The sequence below is a fragment of the Apium graveolens genome, chromosome 2, assembly GCF_009905375.1.
Source record: "Apium graveolens cultivar Ventura chromosome 2, ASM990537v1, whole genome shotgun sequence".
In the NCBI taxonomy this organism is placed as follows: domain Eukaryota; kingdom Viridiplantae; phylum Streptophyta; class Magnoliopsida; order Apiales; family Apiaceae; genus Apium; species Apium graveolens.
In genome coordinates this window covers 248555891-248572137 of record NC_133648.1, presented here as the reverse complement: position 1 = coordinate 248572137, position 16247 = coordinate 248555891, and positions in this window count along the sequence as shown.

The window sequence follows — 16247 nt, the reverse complement described above, 5'->3', positions numbered from 1 at the left end:
TATTATATTTATATTTTAATTTTTAATTGTAATAGATTTATTATTTTTACATTTGTTCCTTGTTTTTATGTTTTATAGGATTCATGTGCTATAAATTTTTTAGAAGATATTCTGTAGTTTTCCCTTTTTACAAAATGAAACATAAAAAATATTTATTGCTAAATATAATCTAAATATTTTCCTTATTTTATAATGTTGGGGTGTCCAACATCTTCTTATATCGAAATGCGGTGCTGATTGTTACACAATAAAGGTTATAGTTGTGCATTCTCCATAAGTAGATGCTTTTAAAATTACTGGTTAGCGCTGAATCCTAACAAGTGGTATCAGAGCAGGTCACGTGTGTGATTCCCCTTTGTCGCGCAGATTTATGGATTTATGCCAAAGGAATACTGCGCAGCCATGGTCTCAGGCTCTTGCTGCTACACTATAAAGGTTATAGTTGCGCCTTCTCCACAAGTAGCTGCTTTTGGAGCAACTGGTTAGCGTTGGATCCTAACATATAAGATACCAATGAAAATTAGCTATTCAAAAATATTACAATGAAGATCATGTTGTTCAAGATCAGGACTTAGTAAATTCTGATATTACAATGAAGCAAGCAACCTCTGACAGAGCTCAAGTTGGCTTGATATCAGAAGATAAAGAAAAGGAAACCTCTGACATTGCTCATGTTAAACCTTAAAAAATTCTACTACCTGGGTTTACTAAAGCTCAAAAATCTACTCAACCTTTGAAGACTACATCAAGTGGTTTTGAAGCAAGAGTTATTCGAGGAAAGGAAACTAGAGACAAATCAGGATTGGGAAGTTCTGAAGAAAAGAGAGTAAATAATACTACCTCTGATCCAACCTCTTTGAGTGAACCAGGAGTGGGAACAACTCCTGAAAGATTGAATCAACTGGAGTCTGTATAAATGGTCTACCACTATGTGCTAAAAGAAGATATCATGTTATATTTCATGACAGATGGGAGGGTATTCCATATAAGAAAGGATGCTATTCGTTTGAAGTACTTTGAAGAATTGTAACATGTGTTATTTTAACTTTAAGTGAAGAACAGATCAACAGATGGTGCTGCCAGATACATAAGGTCTAATATTGAAATACAGAAGAAATTATAATCTGTAAAGTCTGACAGGCCATACTATCCTAAGTACAGAGCTCACAATGGTGATATAGTTGAGATGAAGCCTAATACCGCCAAAATCACTACATTTCTTGGTATTAAGGGTCTTGAATTCAATCCGGAGTCTGATAAAGCCTACGTCATCAGACTGGATCAAGAGATAAGGAAAGCAAAAATAAATGATCTCAGGGCTGCTATCTTTCAGACAGCAGAAGATACAGCTGAACTTAAAGATGCAAAAAGGAGGATACAGAATGAACTTGAATATACTGAGAGAACTCTTTTGAAGAACTATCTCAGAACAACTCCTGATATTAGAGAAATCACACACTGAAGCCAAGTGAAGAACTATAACTGTTAAATTCTGAAGGATATACAGGCTAAAGCTGATATCAGACTTTAAGGATGGTAAAAGCTACAAGGACTGTGAGTTATAGTTACTTAGTCAAATTCTCATATGCATTTGTACTTAATGTTTTTGACATCATCAAATATCTATTAAACTTGTATATTATGCTAATTTACAAGTTGGGGGAGATTGTTAGATATATTAGTGATGTCATGTTTAATAGTGATTTGTGTTTAGTTTTCAGATCTTGAATAACAGGACAAATCAGGACTTAACTGGAAATCAGTACTTATACTGAAGTCAGAACTTAAGATATCAGAACTTAAGTTATCAGAACTTAAGATATCAGAAGATATTTATCAGGAGATAATATCAGAACTTAAGAAGACATTCAGATAAGGAAGGCCGCTGATTTAAAGGAAAGAAGATCAAGGCTAAAACAAGAAGAGATATGCATGGAGAAGAATTCTATAAAGAATAGAAGACTTGGAAGAAAAGATAACTAGTTGATATATTTTAGGATACAGAATCATATTCGATATCAATTAGAAGATTATCTTGTAACTGTGTGTCTATATAAACACAGCATAGGGTTTACACTATATGTGTTATCTTAATCGAGAATATTATTCATTGTAACCCTAGCAGCTCTCGTGATATTTGTTCATCACTGAGAGAGAACGGTTTCATTGTAATACTGTTTTATTAATAAGATTATTATGTGTTTCATACTTGTGTTCTTAATTCAATTTGATTGTAGTATACATTGTATTAAACCCCCTTCTACAGTGTGTGTGACCTAACATATTAAAACATAGTGGTAATCTGTAATATTTTAATCATTGATAAATGTCTATATCTTTATATATATAATACTCAATATGTCCCCCGAGACGTTTACCTTGGGTGATGAAAGTTTAACACATATTTTAAAGCTCCTAAAAGATGTAGTTTCATAATTTTTTTAATTTTTTTTTTCTGAATAATAATTTAATATTTAAATTTTTATATACAAAAAGAAAATCTTTAAAATAAGTTATAAAAGTATGCTTATAAGAAAAATATATTGTGAGAGTTGTATGATTTAATACCAAATTCACATTATTACAATATTATTCTATTTTTGTATTTATATATATACTTGTTTCACGATTCTCTTAGAATGCATGAGTTTATAGTTTTGATTCGGGGTCGGTAAGAGTTGCACGAAGAAGTTGTGATTTGTGATTGCATTGGGTTTTTGAAAGTGTCCATGTGGAAGTTTGATAAAATATTAATATGTAACTTTTTAATGTTTTTAGTACTTTATGATCAGTTTCCTAATTTGACTGTATTGATTTTTTTATTTTCTTATTTCCCAAATCTCTTACTTCAACCAAAGAAATCTCCTAGAAATTTTAGTAGATCTTCTGCCTTGTATATGTAGTAGTTAAATAATCTTCTTAATCTTAACAGGCTAAAACAGTTGTTAACTTGTTGCTCCTATTACGATTATATTAGCATTATTGACGAATTGGGATGTCTCTTCCTAATAATTTTGGTTTTGAGCTTAGTACCCCACCTAAAAAATAACAGACGTACATGATCTGATTTTATGCGTCTGTTTATAATGTATATACGTCAGTTCTGACCAGACGTTTAAAACAATATATGTCTTTCTTATAACATACGTATATAATTCATACATTATACGACTCCTTATTACAATATATATACGTCTGTTTTGACCAGACGTTTAAAACAATATACGTCTTTCCTATAACAGACGTATATAATTCATACATTATATGACTCCTTCATAAGCATCCAGCAAACTCAGATGCATATAAGCTCTTTTATAAGACGCATATGACACTTTTTGTACTAGTTATCAATATGTTTTGATAGTGCTACAAAAAGTTGACAAAATGCTAATAATCAAATCCGAACCCAACATTAGTGATTGAAAAAAATTTGAACCTAACATTAGTGAGTAAAATAAAAAAAAATATAATTAAGTGGTAAGTCTGAATGACCAGTAAAGCCTGAATCAGCAGGTGGGGGTTCTCTAACAGGGGGTCTCATGCCTGGGGGTGGAATAGTCTGCAGTGGTACGGGCTGTAACACAGGTGGAGGTAGAATAGCCAATGCTGGAGGAATAACAGGACGAGGATCTGATGATAGCGCTCCAATTGAAGGCTCTGAGTGATCAGCTGATACGGGAATAAAAGAGTCGGCCATCGCTGCTATCTAAAATCATATCGCAACATAAGAATCTCGAACCACGACGCGAATTATACTAATACCGGTTATACCGTAACACTCAACCTCTCGACGTTCTATCATTCTATTCCTTACTTCTAATCCTAACCCTCTACCCATTTCCGTCAACCTAAGCTTGTGTCAGTGACTTCCCACACACCTTATTTTTAACCTGCTTATAATAATAATAAAGATAATAATAATATGCAGTGACCCTACTTACTAACTACCACGGACCACAACAAGTTAAAGTATGCACACAAGCTGAACACACACTTATATTACAAACCGTTCAAATCCCAACTATCCAAACTCAGAACTGAGTATTAAACATTATTACAAACTTTTACAAACTTATATTATCCCAAAAGAAGCCTACTAACTCAGCTCGATCAACCTGAACCCCTAGCTCTCGCGCTGGACTGGGGATCTTCGTTACCAACCTATTCCTTCTTAACTGGAAAAGAACATAAACAATATCGCACAAATGAGCTAACTAGCTCAGCAAGTCACAATGACAAAACTGAGAATAATGATCATCAGGTGAAAATGGTTACGATATCAAGTGAACAATGAATTATGATTTAGAATTGGACATTATACTTTCATTTTAAAAACCAAGGTTAGGCTGCTGATCAGTCACGCATTAACCCCGAGCAAAGCACACAGCATTGCTCTAACTACTGGATCCAAGGCACATATTGGCCTAATTTGACCATCATATGGTCTGACCACGAATCTGGTCCACAATTTTTATAAAAACAATCCAATTCTAGCATAATAACAGAATAAGCAATAATAAACAATAAACAGAATCATTAACAACATTGGATGTTTCGTAATGAAATGGTTTCAGAGTTCATGAGGATCAATATGGCATTTTCAAAGCTTAGATGTTGGGTAATGAAAGAATTGGATAACAAAGGAATCAGTGTTTCAAGGTTTCAAGGATTTTGCCTTTCAAAGCGTAGGATACAATGGTTTGAGTGTGAAGATAATTCGATTCAGTGTTTGGTGTATAGTTTGTATATATTTGCAGAATGATATTGTATATTTGTGGTTCGGGTTTAGGTATACAACAATCAATGGTCTAGAAAGAATCAGGTTTACGGCTCAAGATCAAAACTGGAATCGGGGTTTGGGTTTTAGTGCTTCAAAGCACTTGCAATTTAGAACAGGACTATCAATCACTACAATATCTCGAGAAAGTTCAGAACACTTGCCTGGTGTTAGCTTACTACACTGTACTCGCTTCCAATCTCAACCGCCTTACTCCTCAACTACCTGTTTCCCTTTCCTACGTTTTGCCTCTTCTGCTTACATATCATAAGCATCTATCAATAATCAACTCATACGATTCTATTCAACACATACTTCTATCTACCCTTTGTTTCACCCAAATCCGATTAACGGATTAAAAGTTATGCAATAAACAAGTACACATCGAATATAGAGACCGACAGTCAACCAACAAATCACATATAACACATAATACGTCACATAATCAATGACATATCATTTGTAAAGAAGTTTCGGGTCATAAATAGGCTTTCTGGTATTTAAAATGATTTTTAAAACATTTTTCGGAATTAAAACGGGTGGTTGGATCAATTTCGGGTTAATAAACAGGGTTCGGTTAGCCAATTCTGGCTTCGAAATAATTTTATAATAATTATCGAGTCTTGGAAATAATTTAGAATAATATTTTAAAGTTCGAAACTATTTTTTGGAATTTTTAAATTATTTTTAAATAATTAAATCTAATTAAATAATTAATTAAAATTAATTAATAATTAAATAAATCAATTAATCAATTAATTTTCGAATTAATTGACCAATTAATCAATTAAAAATTAACTGAAATTAATTAACTAAATAATTCAGATTTATTTTTAAATTAAAAATAATTTTCGGAATTAAAATAATAGTTTTTAGAATTTTCAGAAATTAAAAATGAATTTTTCTAATAAAAATAAATAGAAAATATGATTTTTAAACATTTTTAAAACAGGAATCCTAAATTTGCAAAGTCTGAAAACTTCAGGGACCTAACTGTATCGTCCCCAAAAGTTCAGGTACCAAACTGCAATTTTTATTGGGGGTCGCCGGAAAACACCCTGTCTCGCCGGAGAACACGATCCAGGGGTGCCCAGGCCACCACCACCTCCAGATCACAACTACACTTCACCAGGAACACACCCATGCCAACAAATCAACCTAACAGTCCCTGAGTTGGCCGGAATTTGGCCGTGAAGTTTGCCAGTTTCCGGCGAACTTCGGAAATATTCAAAACACAACTCCCTTCTCTACAGACCTCGTTGATTCATGAAACTTATACGACTGGATTGCAAATTTCAAAGAGGACACAACCCACTATATCACAACATCAATCTATTCCAGAATAAGAAACCCCCAAATTTCAATTAAGAACATTCATACGGGTTATAAACCCTAATTTTAAAATTCGAAAATCAAACTCAAATTTGAACATGTTATTGAACTCCAAATCAGACGTATAATATATCAAAATCATCAGGAAAACAAGCTCTAGAATATGCAATCATCAAATCATACAAACAATCATCCGAACAAAAATTCATATTTTTACTAAAATTAATTCGAAAATAAATAAAATTATAGAAAAATAACCTTGATTTCTGCAGGTGTATGGATTACAGAATCTGGTAGAGCTCTTCAAGACCTTCATCAGATTGGTTACTCGAGCTTTCCAAACCGAATTCAATAACACCTCCAAAAGCTTGTTTGATTCTTAGAACAGTTTATGAAATTAGGGTTTTTCTCTGAAAATTATATAATTATCTGTCTGAAAATGATTTTGATACGAAATAAAATATGGGTAAAGGCTATTTATATTTACGGAAAATTAGTATCCCGTTGGATCATTCCGGATATAAAACGGTACGTTTATTTATAAAAACTGATCCAAACGGTATCGGTTTTCGGGATAATTATCCAAATCAGTACAATTTGTACTACAGTCTTGGTCTCAGCGCCTAGTTACACGTACTACAAAGTGATAATTGTGATAGTTTAATAAAAAGCTCCCGTTTATCGAAAATACGAGTTTTATTGATTTACCGAAACGAATATTGTATCGAAAATATTGCGCCGGGACCCCCGCAGGACAAACCGTACGCCGGATCGAAAAAGTCGAAACATGTAAAATGCTCGGAATATTACAATTAGGTTAGGAAGGAGTTCTCGGAAGAGTTTCGGGTTCCAAAAATGTAACAACGGGTGACGTCGGTTGGTTCCCGTTTTTATAAAATAGATTTTAAATACCCGGAATTTTTTTATAAATTTCATATGATTCTTATAAATTCATAAATCATCATAAAAATAATTAGGAAGATATGACAATTATCTATATTTTATTTTGGACATATAAAAATTAAAATACTCAATTAATATTATTTTTAAATATCCAAATACAGATAACATTTAACAATTAATTCACAGAATAGATACTGAACACATAATAATTATTTAATAGCAAAATAATTACATGATATATCCCGGATATTACATCCTTCCCCCTTAAAAGGATTCTGTCCTCAGAATCTCCTAAGAAAACAAATGAGGGTAATTTTCTCTCATATCACTTTCTAACTCCCAGGTTGACTCTTCAACCTTTGGGTTTCTCCATAAAACTCTTACTAACTTTACCACTTTATTTCTTAATACTTTCTCTCTATCCTCTAGAATCTCTACCGGACTTTCTGCATATGACAAATCCGCCTGAAGCTCTATTAGCTCATATTCTATTACATGCCTGGAGTCTGGATGGTACTTCTTAAGCATTGATACGTGAAAAACATTGTGAATGTGCTCCATGTGCGGTGGTAACGCCAACTCATAAGCTACTTTGCCAACGCGCTTTAGGATCTCAAAAGGTCCGACATATCTTGGACTTAGCTTTCCTTTCTTCACAAACCTTGTTAGTCCTTTGCACGGTGATACTTTCAGTAATACCAAGCTTCCTTCTTCAAATTCCATGTCTTTCCTTGACTGGTCTGCGTATTTCCTCTGACGATCTTGTGCGGCTATCAATCTCTTCTGGATAATTTCAGCAACTTCCTTTGTCTGCTGTACCAGTTCAGGTCCAAGTATCTTACGTTCTACTACTTCATCCCAATATACTGGAGATCTGTATTTGCATCCATAAAGGGCTTCATAGGGTGGCTTACCAAAACTGGCGTGATAACCGTTGTTATAAGCAAACTCTACCAGGGGTAAATGCTCGTCCCAACTTCCTTTGAAATTAATAGCACAAACGCGTAACATGTCCTCGATTGTCTGGATCGTTCTTTCACTTTGGCCGTCCGTTTTGGGGTGATAGGTCGTACTCATATTCAGTCTTGTTCCCAAATATTCTTGAAAACTCTTCCAAAATCTCGAGTTAAATCTTGGATCTCGATCAGATACGATAGACACAGAAACTTCATGACGAACTATGATTTCCTTCAGGTACATATGGACTAACTTGTCGAGCGAAAATCTTTCATTTATAGGCAGAAAATGAGCTGACTTGGTAAGTCTATCCACTATAACTCAAATGGCATCATGATTAGCCCTTGTCCTTGGTAATCCAACTATAAAATCCATGGCAATATGTTCCCACTTCCACTCTGGAATCTCCAATGGCTGTAACAATCCACTTGGTCTCTGATGCTCTGCTTTAACTCTCTGACAGGTATAACTTTTTCTAACCCATTCCGCAATTTCCCTCTTCATGTCTGGCCACCAATAATTCTTCTTTAAATCTCTGCACATTTTGGTACTCTCTGGATGGATGGAATATCTTGAACTATGTGCCTCTTGTAAAATTTCGTTTTTCAGCTCTGTCACTGGTGGAATCCAAATTCTAGATGAAAACCTCAGAATACCTTGATCATCCTTTTGTGTGCATAACTCTTCACCTACCAAATGATTTATATCTTGATCCATTACGTCTTCCTGACCTTTCTTTATTTTCTCCAGCAACTCCGGCTGGAAAGTCATACTGTACACTTTCACTTCTTCAGGCTTGCAAACTCTAATCTCCAATTCCAAACTCTGAAATTCCTTATATATCTCTTCAGGTACTGATAACTCATTTAACCTTTCCTTCCGACTTAAAGCATCCGCTACAACGTTCTCTTTACCGGGATGATAATTAATCGAGCAATCATAATCTTTGATCAATTCTAACCATCTACTTTGCCTCATATTAAGTTCCTTCTGGGTGAATATATACTTCAAACTTTTGTGATTCGTATAAATCTCACACTTCTCTCCATAAAGGTAATGTCTCCAGATCTTTAAAGCAAACACTATGGCTGCTAGCTCCAAATCATGAGTAGGATACTTCTGTTTGTGTGGTTTCAATTGCCTTGATGCATACGCAATCACCTTGTCGTGCTGCATTTGAACACATCATAATCCTTTATGACAAGCATCGCTATAAATTACGAAATTCCCTTGATCGTCTGGAAGTGACAAAACAGGTGCCCTGATTAATCTTCACTTCAACTCCTGAAAACTCTCTTCACACTTATCGTTCCATATAAACTTTTCATTCTTTCGTGTAAGCTTTGTTAATGGTGTTGCAATTCTTGAGAAATTCTGGACGAATCGTTGATAATATCCTGCCAATCCCAAGAAACTTCTTACCTCGGTGGGTGTTCTCGGTATCTCCCAATTCGTAAGTGCCTCGATCTTTGCCGGGTCCACTTTGATCCCTTCATTACTAACTATGTGTCCTAAGAACTGAACTTCCTGTAGCCAAAACTCACACTTCGAGAATTTAGCATATAACTTCTTTTTCCTTAAAATCTCCAAAGTTGTTCTTAAATGTTCCGCATGATCCTCTTCCGTCTTTGAATAGATCAAAATATCGTCTATAAATACAATAACGAACTTGTCTAAATATTCCTTGAAAATTATGTTCATCAGGTCAATAAATGTTGTCGGGGCATTGGTCAATCCAAAAGACATTACTAAAAATTCATAATGTCCGTACCTTGTTCGGAAAGCTGTCTTTGGTATATCTTCTGGCTTGATCTTCAGTTGATGATATCCCGATCTTAAATCAATTTTGGAGAAATAATTGGCTCCCTTCAATTGGTCAAACAAATCGTCGATTCTAGGTAACGGATACTTGTTCTTGATTGTAAGCTTATTGAGCTCCCTATAGTCAATGCACAGTCTCATGCTTCCATCTTTCTTCTTGACAAATAATATCGGTGCTCTACGGGGACACACTGGGTCTGATTACTCCTTTCTCTAACAGTTCTTTCAATTGCTTTGCTAACTCTTTCATCTCAACGGGCGCCATTCTATACGGGGCCTTGGATACTAATTCTTTTCCAGGTGCTAAGTCGATCGCAAATTCAATTTCTCTATCTGGAGGAAGTCCTGGTAATTCGTCGGGAAACACATCTGAAAATTCATTTACTACTGGAATAACTTCAATTTTTGCTGGTTCCTGACTTCTATCGATCACATATGCTACGAAATGCTCGCATCCTTGCCGTAATAACTTCTTAGCTTGAATCATTGTTAAGAACTTCTTTATTTGTTTCTGGCCCTTGAACGTTACTATCCTTTCGTCTGGCGTTTTCACCATTACCTTCTTATTTCGACAATCTATCTGGGAATCATGCTTAGATAACCAATCCATCCCTAATATAACGTCAAATTCTCCTAACTTAAATGGTATCAAATCTACACAAAATTTACTACCAGAGATCTCAATCTCACAATTCCCACAAACTTGATTAACAGATATACGTTCTTAATTTGCTAATTCCACCGTCATTATTTCATTTAAATACTCAACTGGACAATTTAACTTACTAACAAAATCCTGTGAAACAAACGATCGAGTTGCTCCCGAATCTATTAACACTTTGGCACATAAAGAATTCACATTAAGCGTACCTGCCATGACATCTGTATCCTGGATAGCATCCTTTACAGACATGTCAAAAACTCTAGCCCTTGGAGTCTCATTCACTGTTGGGGTAGATCCCATAATCCTTAATGCATTACTGACTGGGGCTGGTGTCTTGCAATCCCTGGCCATATGTCCTGGCTTTCCACATTTGAAGCATGTAAATCCAATGGTTGGAACCTTCGCTACTGGATTACGGATAGACTGATCCTTATTTGCTGGCTCTCTTGCTGGCTGATTTCGGCACTCCCTCGAATAGTGCCCTTTCTGGTTGCATTTGAAACATACCACATTCAACTTATTAGAAACTCCTCAATGCTTCTTTCCACAAACTTGACAATCTGGAAAAGTTATTCTCAACTGATTTGGCTGATTCACATTAACCGGACGGTTGCCTTGGCCTCCGTCGCCTGCATTCTGTCTCCTAAAATTAAAATTTCTCCCTGGATGAAACTTGCCCTTCTTAAAATTTGGAAACTTTCCTGGTTGTAACTGACCCTCACTTCCCTCAACTTTCCTTTTCTTACTTTCCTTCTCCTTCTGTGACATCTCACTCTATGTCTCCGCGATCATGGCCTTCTGTACCACTCCTGCATAGGTCTCCTATTCAAAAATAGCTACATTCCCTTTGATCCAGGCTTCAAGCCTTGTTGGAACCTCTTAGCTTTCTTCCTGTCAGTATCCACATACGACGGCACATACCTTGACAATTCTTCAAACTTACTTTCATAATCTGCCACCGACATAGTTCCTTGCTTTAACTCTAAAAACTTCAGCTCCATCTGATCCTGGACAAACTGAGGAAAATACTTTTCTAGAAACAATTCCTTAAACCTCTCCCAAGTAATAGCATTTGTACCTTCCAATGTCTTCACCATCTCCCACCAATAGGCGGCCTCATTCTTCAAATATTAACTTGCAAACTCAACCTTCTGCTCCTCTTTCACTTTTACCAAGGCAAATGCCTTCTCTATTTCCTTTAACCACATATTTCCTTCAATCGGCTCTAAGGAACCCTTGAATTCTGGTGGATTTATTGCTTGAAAAGTTTTGAAAGTTACCTGGGGATTGGTCTATCTTTGTTGTTGTTGTGCCAGGTGAACTGTTTGTTGGGCCAAGATTTGAAGAATCTGGGCTATTGCTGGGTCTATGGGTCCTGGGTTCACATTCGGGTTTGTATCGTCTTGGCTGTTATTGTTGTTGTTGTTGGTTTCTTCATTCTGGGTGTTGGTGCGAGTATTTCTTCTGGGAGGCATTTTCTGTAAAGAATCAAACAACTAATTTAGCTTTTGAATCAAATCTTTTACATAAAAGAAAAGTTTTGTAAAACAGAAATATCTTTTTTTGAAAACAGTTGTAACTAAGTAAATTGCATGCTTCTTTACAGAATATAAACAGTTATGGAAAACAGGGTACATGGTATTACGGGGTATAACTGGTGCAATAAATAAGGTAAAGTAAAACAGGTGCAATAAAGGAAATGACAGTAATGGAAAGAAAAAGGTATTGATATATATAGATCAAAAGTTTTGGGTAGTACAAGCGTAAGGACGCTTCGAAAGTTAAAGCAAAAGGGTACAACAACCTACTCACTAGTCAACATAGCTAGTCAGTAAATATAACTCAAAAGCTTACTGATACATACTACACACTACTGTACATACTATATAACCATAACAACACTGCTCAGCATCTCTATCTCTGGATCTCTGACTCATGGCAGGTCTGGACCTCCAATCTCCTCAAGCTCTTCTAGAACCCACTTAGCCCACTCCACTAAGAAATTAGGGGTGATGTCCTCATGTGTAGCCTCAGCAATCCTCACTGCAGCTGTCCTACGAAACGCCTGTAGCCTCTCTCTGAGTCGCCTCTCACCACTCCCAACCTCTCTGGTACGCATAATATGTAGTGACCCTACTTACCAACTACCATGGACCGCAACAGGTTAAAGTATGCACACAAGCTGAACACACACTTATATTACAAACCGTTCAAATCCCAACTATCCAAACTCAGAACTGAGTATTAAACATTATTACAAACTTTTACAAACTTATATTATCCCAAAAGAAGCCTACTAACTCAGCTCGATCAACCTGAACCCCTAGCTCTCGCGCTGGACTGGGGATCCTCGTTACCAACCTATTCCTTCTTAACTGGAAAAGAACATAAACAACATCGCACAAATGAGCTAACTAGCTCGGCAAGTCACAATGACAAAACTGAGAATAATGATCATCAGGTGAAAATGGTTACGATATCAAGTGAACAATGAATTATGATTTAGAATTGGACATTATACTTTCATTTTAAAAACCAAGGTTAGGTTGCTGATCAGTCACGCATTAACCCCGAGCAAAGCACACAGCATTGCTCTAACTACTGGATCCAAGGCACACATTGGCCTAATTTGACCATCATATGGTCTGACCACGAATCCGGTCCACAATTTTTATAAAAATAATCCAATTCTAGCATAATAACAGAATAAGCAATAATAAACAATAAACATAATTATTAACAACATTGGATGTTTCGTAATGAAATGATTTCAGAGTTCATGAGGATCAATATGGCATTTTCAAAGCTTAGCTGTTGGGTAATGAAAGAATTGGATAACAAAGGAATCAGTGTTTCAAGGTTTCAAGGATTTTGCCTTTCAAAGCGTAGGATACAATGGTTTGAGTGTGAAGATAATTTGATTCAGTGTTTGGTGTATAGTTTGTATGTATTTGCAGAATGATATTGTATATTTGTGGTTCGGGTTTAGGTATACAACAATCAATGGTCTAGAAAGAATCAGGTTTACGGCTAAAGATCAAAACTGGAATCAGGGTTTGGGTTTTAGTGCTTCAAAGCACTTGCAATTTAGAACAGGACTATCAATCACTACAATATCTCGAGAAATTTCAGAACACTTGCCTGGTGTTAGCTTACTACAATGTACTCGCTTCCAATCTCAATCGCCTTACTCCTCAACTACCTGTTTCCCTTTCCTATATTTTACCTCTTCTGCTCACATATCATAAGCATCTATCAATAATCAACTCATACGATTCTATTCAACACATAAATTCTATCTACCCTTCGTTTCATCCAAATCTGATTAACGGATTAAAAGTTATGCAATAAACAAGTACACATCGAATATAGAGACTGACAGTCAACCAACAAATCACATATAACACATAATACGTCACATAATCAATGACATATCATTTATAGAGAAGTTTCGGGTCATAAATAGGCTTTCTGGTATTTAAAATGATTTTTAAAACATTTTTCGGAATTAAAACGGGTCGTTGGATCAATTTCGGGTTAATAAACAGGGTTCGGTTAGCCAATTTTGGCTTCGAAACAATTTTATAATAATTATCGAGCCTTGGAAATAATTTAGAATAATATTTTAAAGCTCGAAACTATTTTTCGGAATTTTTAAATTATTTTTAAATAATTAAATCTAATTAAATAATTAATTAAAATCAATTAATAATTAATTAAATCAATTAATTTTCGAATTAATTGACCAATTAATCAATTAAAAATTAACTGAAATTAATTAAATAAATAATTCAGATTTATTTATAAATTAAAAATAATTTTCGGAATTAAAATAATAGTTTTTAGAATTTTCAGAAATTAAAAATGAATTTTTCTAATAAAAATAAATAGGAAATATGATTTTTAAACATTTTTAAAACAGGAATCCTAAATTTGCAAAGTCTGGAAACTTCAGGGACCTAACTGTATCGTCCCCAAAAGTTCAGGTACCAAACTGCAATTTTTACAGGGGGTCGCCGGAAAACACCATGTCTCGCCGGAGAACACGATCCAGGGGTGCCCCGACCACCACCACCTCCAGATCACAACTACACTTCACCAGGAACACACCCATGCCAACAAATCAACCTAACAGTCCCTGAGTTGGCCGGAATTTGGCCGTGAAGTTTGCCAGTTTCCGGCGAACTTCGGAAATATTCAAAACACAACTCCCTTCTCTACAGACCTCGTTGATTCATGAAACTTATACGACTGGATTGCAAATTTCACAGAGAACACAACCCACTATATCACAACATCAATCTATTCCAGAATAAGAAACCCCCAAATTTCAATTAAGAACATTCATACGGGTTATAAACCCTAATTTTAAAATTCGAAAATCAAACTCAAATTTGAACATGTTATTAAACTCCAAATCAGACGTATAATATATCAAAATCATCAGGAAAACATGCTCTACAACATGCAATCATCAAATCATACAAACAATCATCCGAACAAAAATTCATATTTTTACTAAAATTAATTCGAAAATAAATAAAATTATAGAAAAATAACCTTGATTTCTGCAGTTGTATGGATTACAGAATCTGGTAGAGCTCTTCAAGACCTTCATCAGATTGGTTACTCGAGCTTTCCAAACCGAATTCAATAAAACGTCCAAAAACTTGTTTGATTCTTAGAACAGTTTATGAAATTAGGGTTTTTCTCTGAAAATTATATAATTATCTGTCTGTAAATGATTTTGATACAAAATAAAATACGGGTAAAGGCAATTTATATTTACGGAAAATTAGTATCCCGTTGGATCATTCCGAATATAAAACGGTACGTTTATTTATAAAAACTGATCCAAACGGTATCGGTTTTGGGGATAATTATCCAAATCAGTACAATTTGTACTACAGTCTTGGTCTCAGCGCCTGGTTACACGTACTACGAAGTGATAATTGTGATAGTTTAATAAAAAGCTCCCGTTTATCGAAAATACGAGTTTTATTGATTTACCGAAACGAATATTGTATCAAAAATATTGCGCCGGGACCCGCGCAGGGTAAACCGTACGCCGGATCGAAAAAGTCGAAACATGGAAAATGCTCGGAATATTACAATTAGGTTAGGAAGGAGTTCTCGGAAGAGTTTCGGGTTCCAAAAACGTAACAACGGGTGACGTCGGTTGGTTCCCGTTTTTATAAAATAGATTTTAAATACCCGGAAAAAGATTTTATAAATTTCATATGATTCTTATAAATTCATAAATCATCATAAAAATAATTAGGAAGATATGACAATTATCTATATTTTATTTTGGACATATAAAAATTAAAATACTCAATTAATATTATTTTTAAATATCCAAATACAGATAACATTTAACAATTAATTCACAGAATAGATACTGAACACATAATAATTATTTAATAGCAAAATAATTACATGATATATCCCGGATATTACGTACTTTTACCTCATGCTTGACACGCATTTTAAGGCTATTATAAAATACAATTCTATATTTTTTTAAAAAAAAATCTTTTTTTATAAAAGTTTAAACACTATATTTTAATTTAAAAGAAAAAATATTTAAAATTATTTAGGGAAGCATGTTTTACGGGAGTCTTAAAATGCGTGTCAATCCTCCGTCCCCCAATGTAAACATCACAGTGGGACGGAGGGAGTTAGGGCTATGAAACGGATAATTCGAATACGGATCTGCCTATATCCGTATTCGGATCCGAATCCGAAAATTTGTATCTGTATCCGTATCCGAATCCGGAACTATATAAAGAA